Source organism: Danio aesculapii, chromosome 11 (genome assembly GCF_903798145.1).
Source record: "Danio aesculapii chromosome 11, fDanAes4.1, whole genome shotgun sequence".
Lineage (NCBI taxonomy): Eukaryota > Metazoa > Chordata > Actinopteri > Cypriniformes > Danionidae > Danio > Danio aesculapii.
In genome coordinates this window covers 37725497-37742830 of record NC_079445.1, presented here as the reverse complement: position 1 = coordinate 37742830, position 17334 = coordinate 37725497, and the positions used below count along the sequence as shown (strand labels likewise).

At 36.6% G+C, this 17334-nt stretch overlaps 1 protein-coding gene across 4 annotated transcripts in view; it reads right to left on the bottom strand.

Moving 5' to 3' along the window:
* wnk2 (WNK lysine deficient protein kinase 2) overlaps positions 1-2683 on the bottom strand; it is a 29878-nt gene extending 27195 nt beyond the window's left edge. For all 4 annotated transcript variants that reach the window (XM_056468700.1, XM_056468701.1, XM_056468703.1 and 1 more), the window contains exon 1: positions 2159-2683. The gene's annotated coding sequence lies outside the window, so the exon portion shown is untranslated. The remainder of the gene's footprint in view (positions 1-2158) is intronic.
* Positions 2684-17334: the final 14651 nt, after the last annotated feature.

Below are 17334 nucleotides of genomic sequence, written 5' to 3'. Positions count from 1 at the left end.
ACTGGTGAGTTCTGTGAAATCAGAGATGTTTAAAAATGTTAGCAGGAAAAGGACGTTTTTTAAATTTCAGTATCAATTGGAAACAAATTCCAGTATGGAGACAACCCTACTACACATACAGATTCATTTCAGCTCCAGAAAATCAGGATGACTAGTCAGCCCATGTGTGTGAATTATAAAGCCTGCTGTATCATCTCTGATGACCCTGTCATACATAACACATACAGTAATATAGTGCTCAGCGTTCAGTGAGTTTTTCCTCCTGATTGGTTAGCTTCAGGTGGATTGACAGGTAGGCTCGTTCAATCACACACACCTTACAAATTCAAAATGACTTCTCATGTCTCTTTTTTGACATGTTTTTTTTTAAAGATTTACTTTTTTGGCCTTTATTAGATAAGACAGTATTTAGACAAGAAGCAAAGTTGGAGAGAGAGAGAGAGAGAGAGAGAGAGAGAGAGAGAGAGAGAGAGAGAGAGAGAGAGAGAGAGAGTGGGTAGGGAAATGTCCTCGAGCCGGTATTCGAACTCAGGACGCACTGACGTGCTACTGCACAAAATGTCGACGCGCTAACCACTAGGCTATTGCGCTGAAAAAAATGATTGGAAAATGATTGGAAGCTTGTGAGTCACTCGGCTTGAATTGTTAATTCTTCATTGATTTTCTCCAGATGGGTTCAAAAACACATATGAGCTCACAAGGAGGCAAAAGAGACACAATGTATGCCCGACCTTACCAAACACATACTGTGATGAGCTTAAGATTGCAGTATCCAATCAGATGCATTCAAAGAAAACCAGGGTTTTGTTGAGTGCATGGTCACTGCAGGACTGCATGCCGACGAATACTTGAATCATAAACAAATGTGCTGAAATATTGTAAGTAAAAAATTCTTTTACAGCTTAAATAATTATAATGAAGTTTTTGTATAACTTGAGCTAAGATAATAAAACAGACCAATATAATCATGTAAAGCCAGATAAATCTTTACACGCAAAGCTTTTCAGTAATTATTATTACAATATCAAGAGCAATTATTGACATAATGATTTTGGCAAAATATTTCATGCAATGTTTTTATAATTGTTACTGTTTTATTGATAGTTTTTAGTATTCTTAACATGATAGAATCAAGTCCCCCCAGGAATTTACAGGGACATTTTATCTACATTATAATAGATTTTGTGATGGCTTTTCTCAAGATTTATAGCATTATTTGTTTCCGTTCTTGAGTTTTACTTTGAAAATACACAAAAATCTTGTAAAATAATTATATTTTTTGTTCTCAAAAGCCAATGGACCCACAAATCCTGGAGTGACTGATTCATTCATTCATTCATTTTCCTTTGGCTTAATCTCTGATTTATCATGGGTCGCCACAGCGGAATGAACCACCAACTATGCAGCGGATTCCCTTCCAACAGTAGAGAGACTGATTATTAATGTTAAAAATTGCCCTTGTTGTCTACAACAGTAATGGGAAAGTTCATATCTGACCCTGAAACAAACATAATGTATTTACATCACAGTTAAAGTTAAAACCATTTCATGATTTGTCATATGGCACAACATTACCCTACACTACAATTCTTACAAGTAAAGGTGACTACTGAATAGCAGTTATGCCATAAAACTTTAAATATTATTAGTAGCAACTGGACAGTAATTATGTTTTAAAAGTTAATATTACAAAGTAATTATCACAAGTGAATGATTAAATAGCCACTACTGATGTACCAGCCTATATGTTAGTCACACTGGAATTAATGAATAGTTAGACTATAGTGAAATTTAAATTTAGTCATGCGAAAATAAAATAAGATCTATAATAGTCACTTAATTTTAAAAAGAATAAATGTTAAATCGGTTTGCCATACCTGCAATGACAGTGTGTACTGACGCAGTTCGGCATCATTTGAGCACCGACTGCCAGACTCCTCGTTTACATACAGAAGCTAGCATTAATTATAATCAAATATTTACACTTACTTAAAAAGTGAAAACTAAAAATGTACAAACCTTTCAAAGATCTCTTCTTTTTTTTAAGTGCGACGCAAGCTCCTTACATCAGAAACGCATAGCGCAAACGTGCAGCTACTTCAAAACAATTTAAAAACATACTTATTCACTACAAAACTAACATCAGAATCAATCTCACCATGCTGGGATGGTGACAGGGGTTGTCACGTTGTTCAATCCGTCACAAAACTATAAAGTGCGCATCTGCCTCTTGAAATACCATTGTGTTGAACGATCTCTCCGACGTCTACTTTCACCGAGCACGCGCATATCCGCTTCAAAGCTGAGTACCCTTCTTGCTTCTTAGAAATGTCAGCGTCTGTAAAGGACATGAAATCCACAGCCAGTTGATGAGATTATTTGCTCACTGCGGCAATGCTCTCCTCATCTCGGATAATACGGCACACCGACACCTCCCTAAAGATTGCTCCCTCGTTATATTACAGCGTTCATAGTTCCAGTGCTGATGCTCACTTACGGACATCCTGCAGCACCTAGCAACACTGTGTGTCCAATAAAAGCGTCTGTTTTTAGGCGGTCCCCTTCTCCTCCACTATACGGGTCGTCATGGACCCCACGGAACGCTGGGTCCGCCCAAAACCTACGTGACGTGAGACCAAGAGCCGGGCTGAAGGACGCACCGGCCGGGATGCGTCACTGTCCTGCAGAGACATAACTAATCGTCAGATGTATTAGACTCATATGTTAGCATACATAAGTTTGTAGTAGTTTCTAGCAACTTTGCATGCAAGTCTTTTAGTGGGCTCAAGATATATCCTTGCACGGACGCCGCGTGACTTGGTTAAGACTGCTGAATATTTAATGTGAATGAATGTTGTATGACGATGCTTTTTTTATTCTCACCCCTCCCCTGCTCCTCTTCCTCTGCTCCTGAAAGAAAATGTTCCACCTACTGGAGAGAATTGTGTTTATTCCCTCTGCAATAACCCGTACAGTAATAACGCATTCTTGAGGCCAGAGGGTTTGTTGTGAAATAATCAGTTTAGCCAGTTAAATGGGACAGTACATGATTTCCTGTCAGTCGTAATTGTTAGTTATACTATCAGATTTAATATGTTTTTAATATAGATTTAATTGATAAGAACAAGAATTTCCATATATTGGTTACACTTTATAATAAGGTTTCATTAATTAAAGTATTTGCTAACAATAACTAATAATGAACAATACTTGTACAACATTTATTAATCATAGTTCGACATATACACTGTAAAAAATAAATCTGTAAAATTTACAGTAAAAAAACGGCAGCTGTGGTTGCCAGTATTTTACTGTTAAAAATACAGTACAAACCGTGAAAGTAATTCCTCATTTTTACAGTAAACTACCGTATTTCATTAATTTATAGATGTAATATGTCTGTATTTTGAATTACCAACATCTACACATCTTTTGTTACACAGTTAGACACGTTACCACAGCCATATGCAGGAGGTGATGAGTGTTACATAATGAACCAATGCTCATCCAAACGACTTTTCTCACAAGCAAAGAAGTGAATCAGTGTATAGAAGGAGCTCAGTGTCATTCACACAGTTACTAAACACCAGTATGTTAACACACATAAAATTAACGTCATGAAATAAACATTGTTTATCAACATTAGATGTAACATAAATCTCTAATGTACACATAGTACATCCATAGTATCCATAGTAATGTCAACAAAATGCATTAAAAGTGATGTGCCATTCAGGGAATTCTGGGAAAGTCAATTTACGGTTATTCGCCGTATATATTAAGGAAACATATGTTAACCAGGTTATAGATTTTTACTGTAGCATTTTTACTGTTGAAAACCATTTTTTACAGTGTACTAATGCATTATTCAAAATCATGCTTGTTAACATTAGTTAATGCGCTGCGAGTTAACATGAACTAACAATAAACAACTGTATTTCCATTAACTACCATGAACAAATACTGTAATAAAGGTTTTGTTTGCTCATGTTAGTAAATGCTTTAACCAACACAAAATATATTGTAAAGTGTTACCAATATTTAAAAACCAGTCTTGATTAAAACAGGACCTCTGTGCGCTCTACATTAAAGGTAAACAAGTCTCAAAATGTGTTTAAACATTGCAGTGTGCTGTATCCTATTATATTCAGCTTAAATCACTAGGTCATTCGAAGGATGAATTACAAGAAAAGGATAATCGGTCATTTAAAGATTAAGAAAGACAAATGTGCAGTGAGGGTCAGAAATCTTGTCTTGAGGTTCTTTATATTTATAGAAACTGCACTTCTCTGTATACTGCATTTAATTAGTCTGTCATGAGTCTGTACTTAAGAACTTGACATATTGAACTGTTGTCAGTGCTCTCTCTAAAATTACTACAATTAAATTGTTCTGCTCTGTCCCACGGCGGATAGGATACCGAATCACTTAAAACTGAACAAATATAAAATCTTATACAGTAAAAGGTGGTGTTTTACAATACCCAACAATAAACACTCCCAAATATATATATATTTTTATATATCATACATTTATACATTTTTAATATGCAGCACTATGCCATTTAATCATTATAATAGTATTACTACTTCTGGTTCTTAAAGAATCTTTTTGGAAATAATTCTAATCTAGAATAATTTCTTATGAGTAAATGTAAATATTTTAAGTATTTTAATCTAATAAATTCCGTTTCCACTTTTAAAAAGCATTTTCTGTGCACAAGTGAATCAATGTATAATTAAATTAGATGCCCAAAAGAAAGTGTGAATCTATCAATAACATTAAGCAAAAGTGTTAAGAAAATTAAAGAAAATCCAAGTGTCCATGTCAGAAATATGACCAATTTTACAAACAAACACACACAAATTTCTTTCACCTTCATCACTCACTTGTCGCAAACCGATTTGATTTTTAAAAAGAAGATATTTTGAAAAATGCTGGAAACAAAAATATACAAATAAGCCTGCTGTGGAAGTCAATGGCTACCAGTTTCTAAAAGTCTTCTAATAAATTATTTTGTGCTCAATAGAAAAAAAAATTGGAACAAGAGTAAGTAATACCAGAAAAGCATAAATTCTCTCTAATACCCCCCAATGACTGCTACCATCTGATTACCAAACTGCAAATCAGTCTTGTATCACCCATGAATTTGACTGAGAATCAGGAGATGAAGTGATAATAGAAAGAGTAGCAGCGTTTATTGAATAATCTTTTAATCTACCAAACAATCCAGCAAGTGTTATTTCACAAGTGTGGTACATAAGGCCTACTGATTCACAACATCCTGTGAAGAGTCATTTTCTTACTTCTTAGTAATTAAAACAAATATCTTTTGCACTAAGATTTATCAACAGATATGGTGCTCTCTCAGCCCAGTCAATAAACGTGAATTCTGGGTGTTCTTCAATGACCACTAGATGGGAGCAGAACTTTCCCCCTTTAATGGCATTAAGTGCAACCCGAACTTTGCTCTTACATTGTGGGCGATGGAGGGTAAATATGAGGCTCTGCAGTGTGGTGATTCGAAATTCATCGATTCTTTTCAACAATTATTCACCGTAAATAGAACGGTTTCAAAAACACACCTGGGACAGTTGGTAAGCAAATTGTTCAAATAGGTTTTGTAAAATGATTCGACAGAAAGATCCGACTCTCAAAAGAACGAATCCTACACCGCTACTGCAGTGATTGGCAGTCGTTTGTCCAACCCTTTTTCCTTTCATCTTCCATGAGATCACAATGTACCACAAACACTTTTACGGACTGTTAGATATAATCAAAGCAAGGATTATGGCTTCAGACGGGATGGAATTGCTATTGGTAATCGAGCTGAATCAGCAGAGGTGAGTGATTTTGAACAGAACAGTTTTAAAATGGCAATAAACAATCCGCCAATTGGATGTAACGTTTACGTTATGCTTTAAGTGGGCTATAGAATCGCACGGTTGAGTTAAACAAAATACATTTACAGTCTTATTTAGCATGTTTTTGTTTGGCTTGAGGGTATTTATTTATTTTTTTTTTGCAGATCACTTGAAAAGTCTGGACAATGCTATTTATCCAGTAAAAGTATAACTGCAAAATAATGAAATATATCTATTGTTGCTGTAAATATATCTAAAATAAGAGTCTTCAGTGTCCGTAAGAAATGTATTTTGGTATACATTACTTTATAATGGTCATTTATCACACACAAAAGCTGTAGGCTATGACTTTTTAACATTGATAGGTCATAAATGTTTCTTAAGCAGCAAATCAGCATATTAGAAATATTTTCTGCAAGGAACATTTTAGATTGAACCCAATCTGTTTGTATATTTTTGACTTGACCAGTAAGTGAAATAGGGAAAGAGTTGTATTTTAACGGCTGCGGATGTGTCATCATTTCTCATTACAAATGTCCTTTCAGCTTTTACAATTATAATTAGTGTAAAAAAACCCACTTACAAATCAATTTTACTTTATACAATGATCACAAATGTTAAAATCCCAAAAAGAGGAGAAAGGTGGGTAGGAGCTAAAATGTTCATACTGCATGAAGATAATGTTGGCAGATTGTCACTCATTGATTAAATAAGACAATTAAAATGGCCACTATAAGATATTCAGCATGGAAGTCTCAAAATGAATTGTTCACATAACCAACATACACAACTGTATTACACAGCAAATATCAAAATCATGTAAGACAAGTTAATTGATCCAGTAACATCATACTACTGTTACAATACATAACCATGCATACAAAACATACTATCGATACTACTCAAGCTAAATATCTAGCTGTTGTCATTATACAGTATATCCTGCATTTGAGAATAATAATCTGTGCTTACACTGCCTTTTACTCACATGAACACACATGCAAACACAAAACAAGTGCCAGAGGACCAAACGTACTCTGTTATCATACCCTAAATGGGTCTCCTCTGTATACAAAATACATATTACAACAGGATCGACCACGCAGAAATCATAACAAACAATTTCCTGCTGGCCCTCTTACCCGCTACCAGACGGGGACTACATCATTCGAGAAGTCAACAGTTGGCTGCCGAACTTTAGTCAGGGGAATCTCCAGCACTACAAATATCCCTCCCAGTAATTTGCAATTCAAGTACAACAATAGCATGCCACATCCTATTATGGATAGCCTTGGCAAGAAATAACTCGACAGCACCCTGCAATCAGACAGAAACCCCCTCCCACAAGCTCACCAGGCCCATCCCTTATAGATTTGGTTCTTATAATCTCAACTCAGGTGTTGATGTCACTTTCCGGCACAGCACAAGAAAGGCACTATTGGCTTGGACAACACCACTTGCCCACCCTCATCTGGAAGGCACAGCTTACATCCACCCTTCTACTCTAAAATATGTCCACACATGTCCACTTAAATACCTCACATTCTCTAAAGCTGAGGCACAGGTCCTTGGTGGCCTGTGCAGACCTCCTCAAGTGCTCAACTATGGGCGTGAGAGTCCTCTCTCTGTAGAATTTGTGTAAGGTTGCCTTCAGCAGTGTCCATACTATCATCAGTCCCTCTATACTTCTGTACAGGTGCTGGCAGATCTGTAAGATAGCCCCTAACCCAAGTATACACACCGTTACTGTTCTTGAATTATTCTTAGATCAGATGGTTGAACCTCACTTCATTCTGCAAGGGCGAGGCTACCTCAGACATACAAGGATGTAACATATCATGGTGCAACACCCTCTCATCACCAACACCCCTTAATTCATTACACAGAACAGCTTATGTCAAGTTTAGGTTGAGATATACAATATTTGTATTCTGTTTCCATCTATCCACCATGTATTATCTATTTTGGTGAAGTTGAGGGTGTTTTCTTGCTTGAGTTATTTGGCATTTAATAACCTTTTATTGGTGATGATGTACCCAGCTGTTCCTGAAAACTCATCTCTGTGGAGGGACCAACAGTGTTCATGAGCAAGTTGGCATATTGTCCAAACCTGCAAAAATAAGGGGTGTGGCTGTAGTAGGGCAGGGTGAATTATTGCAGCCCTGTACCATCTCTGCTGGGTGATAAGATGTCATATGAGACTTTCTTATTAGGTCTTTCGTGACTAGGAAGTCAACTGAGACAATCTGTATAGGATTTTTTGATTGTATAGATACAAGAGGGGTGTTCACTTTATTATTCTTATGCAGATTACATTGAACAAATTCAAGACACCACTTCTCCAATCATTGTGTCATCTCAGTCCAAAAGAAATGGCAACAAGCCAAGCCCAATGTTTTTACCACTTCAAGGTGTCCTGCTTGGCTGTGTTATTCCAGGACTGGTTTTGCAGACACCAGGCACCTGAACTTGTTTCAAATGTCTTTGGATCACATACTTTCCTACACACTACACACAGATGATCCCAAGGTTTCCATATCCTGGACCTGGCCGAATCCTGAGCAGCTACTGTGATGGTCATGGAGGAGTGGAGAACATGAGACTGATTCCTGTGACGCTCCAGAGACAGACGAGTCTTCGCTGAGGCCAGCTTCCAGCCTCCGCCACTGAGACTGCAGCTCTGCACAAGACGTTTGGCCAGCGGAGAAATTAAAATGATCGTGCCCAACTGAGCCTGGTTTCTCTCAAGGTTTTTTTCTTCACTTCCGCCATTTAGTGAAGTTTTTTTTCCCTCTCCGCTGTCGCACTGGCTTGCATGGTTCGGGATCTGTAGAGCTGCGCATCGTTGGATTTGCCCTTCAATATTTGGACTCTCAGTAGTGATTATTAAACCACACTGAACTGAGCTAAACTGAACTGAACTTGAACACTACAAACTGAACTACCCTGTTCCTATTTACTGTGACCTTTTATGTGAAGCTGCTTTGACACAATCTACATTGTAAAAGCGCTATACAAATAAAGGTGAATTGAATTGAACAACAAACTTTAATCCACACAGAGACTGCCCACTGTTGCAGCAACATTGAGAGTTTATTGATCCTTTGCTACTTGTTCCCTTGGTCAGGTCATCTCCCTCTGTCCATATACACCACAATTGTGACATCACTGGATCAGCCCACTGTGCTTTCACACAGTCATTCAAAAAACTGGGGCCAACTCCGTCTTTCTGGTTGATTGTACTGTTTTTTTGATGATCTGTCTTTCCTCCTGGTCCTTCATGCTGTATAAAAGGCATGGGCATAGGCCAGGACCACTTCAGATGGTACATATTGTAAGCACACACCACTGGGGGGCCACTCCACCTTTATATGCCTGACAAATGTGTTGTTCACAGGCAATCTGGAGAGGCATGAACTTTCCATTTTGTCCACCCTAGCCTACTAGCACACCTCAAATTTAAATCTGGTAAGTTCTACGTGCCTAAACAGGTTGCTGTCCTTCCTTGTCTCCTTCCCCTCTTGAACCTTTGCAAGCATTAGTCCTCCTGACATCTCTGAGGGAGGGACTCAGTCCAGATGTCTGTTCCTTTACTGACAGTTTCTGCAGCTTCATTGTTATGAACCATCTGGTGGTCAGCAAACATGCTGGAATCAAAATGTTTGCCTCAAAGACTTGAGAAACAGAACACATTAAGCGCTTGAATCTTTACCTTTAACAACACACTACACTGAAAAACAAATATTCTTTGTTTTTGTTAATTCTCTTTGAAGATAGATGACGAAATACAGTCTGTCCCATTAGAGCCTCAATGAATTCCAACAAACTACTTGAATGCCACCAAAACTTGTGAAGAAAGAGACCACTATCCATTTTGGGAGATTTTGATGAAGTCGGAAATGAGTGTCTGAAGACCAGAGCAATTAGACAAGCCATTATTCAGAGGATGATATTGTGTAAATGCAAGTTATTGATTTCTTACGGTCAGTGGTGTAGCGGATGGGCCCGCAGACCCATGATGGGGGGCCCCGCGTGATAAATTCCCCGCCCCGGTCTTCGTGTGTCGCGTGATCATAACTTTTTGCCAGGCTGGACTTTGTTCTTGAGGTGGTTGGAAACTTGTTCAATAAGATTGCTGTATTGGCACATGGTCGCACATGGTCAACCTTCAAGAATGCATATACATGTTATATCAGTAAAACAATTCTGTACAGTTGGAGCTCATTGGATAGAAAAGAAAAAAAATTACATATACATACATATATATACATATCTATATATATATATATATATATATATATATATATATATATATATATATATACACACACATTATACATGAAGTAGCCTATTTATTAAGCATTTTAAACTGATTTAGTACTTTCTTGTGCAGTATGAAAATTGCCGAAGCTTTCATAGTACACAAAGATCAAAGAAAGCTTGATCACATACACCCCCATCATCAGAAAACTGGACAAAAGCACACATTTAAAACACCAGGTTTAAACAGGAATGTGTCTCCCTTGGAATGTCCCTACTTGCGATTCGACCGAACAAAATGCACCAGGTGTAAACAGGTGTAACAGTGAGGTTAATTGTAACCTCAAATGTCTTTGGTCATTTTTCATGAAGTCAGCTGTGATTGGACACCTTGTTATTTAATGATCCGTGAACTAAGATATGACTTCATTACCAGAATAGATGCATTTGACTTGCGATTGATCAGGAACCAGTATTGAATTCAATGTATTGGTATCACTATAGTATCGAAAAATTTGGCAATACTCAGCCCTTTTTAACATGCATATGTCAGACTTGCTGGTTGATGCTGAAATAATGATTTTATATAGTTATATATTTATTATAAAAAAAATTAAGGAATTATAAAAAGAAAAAAAAACTAGTTTGAAAATAAATAAAGTAAACGTGTTGTAATGCCTTCATTTGTGAGCTCAACAATCATCCTGCAAATGACGCAGAAGTATGGGGTCAAAAGGATGTGAGCTGAACTCTGAGGGACTTAAAACAAAGCAAGTTTGGTTCAATAAATTGTATTTTATGTCAAATGTAGATTAAATTTAATTATAATTTCAGAGTGCAAAATGTAAGAGGAACCATTGAATATTATGACATGTATAAATGCTTCTGCTGTTCGAGGAGGCAGTTGGTTTAGTTTAAAAGTGATGCATCTGTGTTTAAGACTGAGGCTTGTTGCTTGAAATGTTATATTATTATTCTATGATTTCTCTTCATATTTATGCGCTAAAACAATACTCTCTTCCTAACTCATATTGTGATGGACCTAGAATTTCAGGTGCAGATTAGGGAGGGGTTTGCTGCTGAACTAATAGAGCAGTTTCTTTTTCTTGGAGAGCAAACAGCCTGTGAGTAAATACTGTTACAATTTTGTGGCAAGCAGATAAGAAAAAATGATAATGAGTAAATTCCTATAACTTTATTATTGGGTAATTTTCAGTCTATTTGATAATGACTTATTGGTTAAAAGTGCTCAAAAGATTAAATGTTTGTTTTATAGGAATCCCAAGGTCCTACACCAACCATAGAGTTCAACGGCTCTCCTGATTCCCTTAAGGCTTAAAGTGTCAAAATTATAATGGACAACATGAACATTATTAGAGAGGCAGACATGGACATGCCACAGACTGTGGAATGCCTGTTTGCAGTCTTTTGTCTTTTCAGGTGCGATGTTCACACATTGTGACATTAAGCACACAATGTCTTTCATCCAAAAATATGTACTGTCGCCATGACACAAGAACACCAATATATACAAAAAATGTTTATAAAATGTACAATTTGTTTGATATTGTAAGGGCCTATTATAATAGATTTTTAATTGTCATTAGTTGTTTTCACCATGCATTGTGGTTTACTTTTCCAAATTTCAAGAGACGCATGTGAAAGTTAAGCACTGTATTTGTACAAACAGTAACGTAAACTTTATGAATGTTTATTAAAAAGTGAAATCGTTAAAATTAGATGGTCAAATGTTTAAATATAATTTTAAAATATTTTGTATAATACATTGAATTAATGTAAACATTTAGAGTTTTCTAGATTGGTTCGATTTTCTTATTCAATAATAAATACCCTTAAATAGTTCTAAAAAAAACATTTGGAGTTCTATTTATCTATTTATTTATGTTAACTAAAAACCCATTAAAATGATTCTACAGAGCCTTTCTGTAGCTTCCATATACAGTTGAAGTCAGTATTATTAGCCCCCCTTCGAATCTTTTTTTAAATATTCCCAAATGATGTTTTAACCAGAGCAGGAAATTTTCACAGTATGTCTGATAATATTTTGTCTTCTGGAGAAAGTCTTCTTTGTTTTATTTTAGCTAGAATAAAAGCAGTTTTAATTTTTTTAAAACCATTTTAAGGTCAAAATTATTAGCTCCCTTAAACAAATTTTTTTCCGAATAGTCTACAGAAACAAACCCTCGTTACAATAACTTGCCCTAATTACTCTAACCTGCCTAGTTAACCTAGTTAAGCCTTTAAATGTCACTTTAAGCTGTCTTGAAGTGTCTTGAAAAATATCTAGTCAAATATATTTACTGTCATCATGGCAAAGATAAAATAAATAATTTATTAGAAATGAGTTTTTAAAACTATTATGTTTAGAAATGTGTTGGAAAAAACAGAAACTGTTAAACAGAAATTGGGGGAAAAAATAAACTAGGGGCTAATAATTCTGACTTCAACTGTATGAAGCAGGTGAAGCCATTTGTGGTTTAAGTAGAAACATTTTGTTTAAGAGCACAATAATGGACCCTACATTAAAAAATAAACAAATATTTCTAAATAGCACGATTTGATGTGCTATAAAGCATGCTTAAGAAAGGGTGCCATGTAGCACTTAAAAGGCTATCCCTATTACAATAATAATAATCCCCCTAATACTGTTGGGTACTGTCTAACACCTTATGTTCTAGATAGCACTATTTGAATTGGGGTGGGGGGGGGGGGGGGGGGGGGTTTAAATGTTCATTTATGTTCATAAAAGTGTTTTGGGTTTTTTATCAAGGAAAAAGGAAAGCAGAAATTGCACATTTGTATACAACGACACCACTAGATGGCAGCAAAATGTTTCATGCCCTACTAAACATTCTTTTCCTGTGTTGGCACTGAATCAAGGTCAATGCCCGTTTTGGGACGCCATCAAACCAAAACCATGTCAGACAGGTGAAATATTTTTGTTTAGGACTGCACAATTAAGTCTACATTCGTTGCTAACGAATGAAGCGATCGTACATGCATATTATAGGCTATTAATAACATTACACTGATATCAGCTCGAACTTTGGTATTGAGATTGTGGACAATTGGCGGTTAACTTTGTTTTTAACTTTTTCCTATGATGGTCTGAACTGTGGTGATTCGAATTTCGGGAATCGATTCTTTTGAACAAATGTAACACAGATTGTTTTACATACAGACTAGTTTCACTACTACGTACTGCATATGATGATATGTGGCTTTTGTGATGCTTTTTTTCCCCAATTAATCTTGCGGTTTAATCTTATCTTGCTGTGTATTACAATTTTATGCACACTTTGTTGCGGCCACGATTCCTGCAACATTTATTTCGCATCTACAGTAAACAACGCTTGAAACCACTTACACTTCTCTGAAAACTTGTTAAACAGCCTAGAACATTTGTAAGCGTATTGTTCATTAGTGTTTTATTTTACAGTCTATGTTATAAGCGGTTCGACTGACTGAATGAATTGGTTCAAATGAAAGATCCGACTCTCGAACAACGAATCCTACATCGCTACTGCAGTGATTGGCAGTCGCTTGTCCAACCCCCTCATCGTCCATTGAGATCATAATGCACCACAAACACACAGAAATCCAGATATTTACGGACTGTTAGGTATAATCAAAGCAAGGATTATGGCTTCAGAAGCAATGGAATTGAATGGAGATGCAAACAGAAGGGATGAATCCAGGAGCGGTGAGAGAAATTGAACAGAATCTTTTCATTCAAAATGAACACAAAACGATCCGCAAATGAATGTAACGTTAAGCGTGAAAGTTCAACTAGATGTCTATGAAACCCAGTCACATTTACACTATGGTGTCGAATGTTTTTGTTTGGCTAGGTTTAATTATAATGTATTTATTGATTGTATTTCACTTATGAATAAGCTGCGGGCGTGTTTTCCTTAGGTTTCGAGTATTATTGTCGCTAGCCTACTGTAAGCAGTGAATGCACTTTCGTACAGTGAGCTGAATTGAAGGGATGTTGTGGTGTGGCTCGCCTAATAAGAGTGTATTTTGTGCAACATGAGGGTGCTTGAGGACACCGGTTTATTGTTTCCTGTAACGGAAGTCTGTAACGTTAAGTGTCGAGTTAACTTGATAAGTTACGCGGCACAAAGCTGTTCAAAGTTTAGAAACAAACCACTTATTCATTAGCTTGTTGGTTCCGCTCCACCGATCCTGACTGATGATGAGATCACCCGACCATGTAACCATCAACAATAGCCTCTGGAAGACACTAACAAACTCTGTCCAGCCGAGGCGAGACACAAATAGCTCGCATTTAAGATTCCATTAAAATGCGGCGCATTGAGCAGCTAAACACGAGGCTAAAACCTTTCATAAGCAATAAACCAAATAAGGTATATTCAACATACGTAAATTACAGTAAGTGACTCATAACTTATTTTAGCTAAATATCATACGATGAGGTAACATAATTGTAAGGTAAAAAAGCATGCCTTTAACATTATTTTACCATAGTTTATAGTAATATCTTACATAAACTAAGTGATTGGTCAGACTGACATAGATAGATAGCTAGATAGATAGATAGATAGAGTAGATAGATAGATATAGATAGATAGATAGATAGATAGAATAGATAGATAGATAGTGATTTGTCTCTGGTAAAAGTGGGAACAAAAATCTAAAAGTAAACAAGCAGATGACGAATGTTTCTTAAAGAATTGAGAACTAGATCTAAAAGCATTCAGTATAGCAGTTCCATTTGGTACTGATAAGGTTATTGTGTAGTTGTCTTTTTAGACTTATGTAATATTTATAATACATTTATATAAAGTAAAGGTTTGGAAACATTGAAACATGGAAACATTTTTAATAAGTGTATGCCTACCAATCAGTGGCGGGGGCTACTAGGCCAGGGTACACTGGCCCACTCAACTGAAGGCTGGCCCACCCGACAAAAATGTTTTTATTATGGAAAATCCCAATAGAAAGCATGTCATTAACATGGGGAGACTTATGAATGAATTCAATATTGATGATTAACAGCGTCCTTTAGTCATTGTTTGTCTATAAAATTTAAATTCCCCTCCACTGCACGAAATGTCCAACTGTTGCTCCGCACTTTGCTCATATGAGCGTTTTTTTCTTCTTTATTGCTGGAATTGACTGAGGCTGCAGCTCTGAAAATGAAACTGTCCAACTGACTAAAACGCAGGTCAACAAAGAAGATTAGAAAATAAGTAGTGTGAGAGGTATGATAATATAATTGCGTTGTTTTCTGTATTAAATAAAAACCCTCATTTGGTTTTTTATTGTAGCTTATGTTTTGGCGATCGTTTGTATTTTACACATTAATTTGCAAGAAGTTTGAAAATATTAGCAAGACATAGGCTATGTTAATTATTTGCAGTTATTATTAAACATCAAAACTTTATGTAAACTGGCTGAATTCAGTAAACCTCTGCCTGCTTCTGTGGGTAGCAAAATTCAGAAGGAGAATCTGTATTTTTGCTTTCTCATCTTGAATGATAAGATCTGCGTTCTATGACAAAGGGAATCCTTTAGCACTCTGGATATTTATTATGTAGGTAGCACTGAGTACAACCAATTTCAAATTTCTGGCCTGTCCCTGCAACCAATACTACATTTATTTGATTAAAATCTAATAAAAGTAATATTGTGAAATGCGTAAATCAATATCAATTTCATTTAATTTCAAGGCCTATTCCTCTAAGTCTTCATTGTCCACTAGAATAAATATTTTGGTGAATGTTGCTTTTGAATGGTAATATATTAAAGGGCACCTATGGTAAAAAAAATCTTTTCAAGCTGTTTGGACAGACATATGTGCATGTATGGTGTATAGACTGTCATATTGGGGTGATATAAGCACACCCAGTGCTTTTTTTTTAACAACATAAAAAAACGGTGGACCAATTGGAGCTGTTTTCAAATCGACCACAACTTTACGTAGGAGAGCGGTCCCCCCGCCCACCAATAATGATTGACAGGCGCGTCATCATATCCTCAGTTTGTTGGATTCACGTCCGCCATTTCAGCGTGAGTCGAAAGCGATATCACTAAAGGAACACCCTTAGCTCTATTTTTAGATGCAAGGCTCATTGGGCTCAACACAAGAGCAATATTCTCCACATTATCGCTCTAATCGGAATTATTGGTTGTATCTTTAGGTAGGTTTGCAAACATGTGTACTTTTCATTGAGTCTACCTTATACTTTCAGCCGTTGCATTTCTCGCGATCCCAGAAGCTCCTGTGATCTTAACTAGCATGCGTTTTAGAACTCTAACCATCGGTTTCTATCAGGGTACACTCAAGTCGACGGCTGGGGCGCCGCGGACCGCTGCAGAAACCTATGTTTAGAATTAAAAAATGCGTGGCGCGATGATTCGGGACACTTCATGTCTCTGGTGTGCCACAGAGAGTGTCTGGTAAGCCGTGTCGCGGCTTTCGAGCGGCGCATCCGGTGCCTCAGTCAAAGTTAATTCAGTGTGCGTGGTTATTAGTTTCTGTGTACAAGCTCGGCACTTGAAACTAGCACACAGTTGGCTGTAAAACTGTACAAAGACACAAATGATTTTGTACTCTCTGCTTGGTCTGTGTCAGAGTCGTACATGTACGACTGAATGGTGATCCTCTCACTCCTTCTCTCCTCTGAGTCTTCTTGTCAGACTCTGTTGCAAACAGAGGCCACGCCCCCTTGTTACGTTGGCGGGAAGCCGAAACTAATTTACATGTGAAGCAAATCAGCGAACTGTAGACACCCCCAACATGACACTTTTTAACACATTATAATAAAAAATCTGAATTGTGTTTTAAACTGAACCTAAACTGGCACACTCAGAAGAACCATAATATTAATATTAAATCATAAAAAAGAGGTAAACTATGTGCCCTTTAAAACAAATTTAAGTAGCATAACCTTTCACCATTGACACATCTATGTGTTTTCAAGCAGCAAATCAGCATATTAGAAACATATTTAGAAGAATCATTTTTACTTTGCATATTTTACACTAGTGTAAGAGAAAAGGGAAAGTGTGTATTTTAAATGCTCTGGCAGGTCACCATTTCTCATCGAAATGCCTTTCAGCTCTTACACTTAACATGCATTTTTCATTAACGTAACCTTGAATTTCAATGAGCTTTCATACACTTACATCAGCATTTGCACTGGAAAAAAAACTCCCG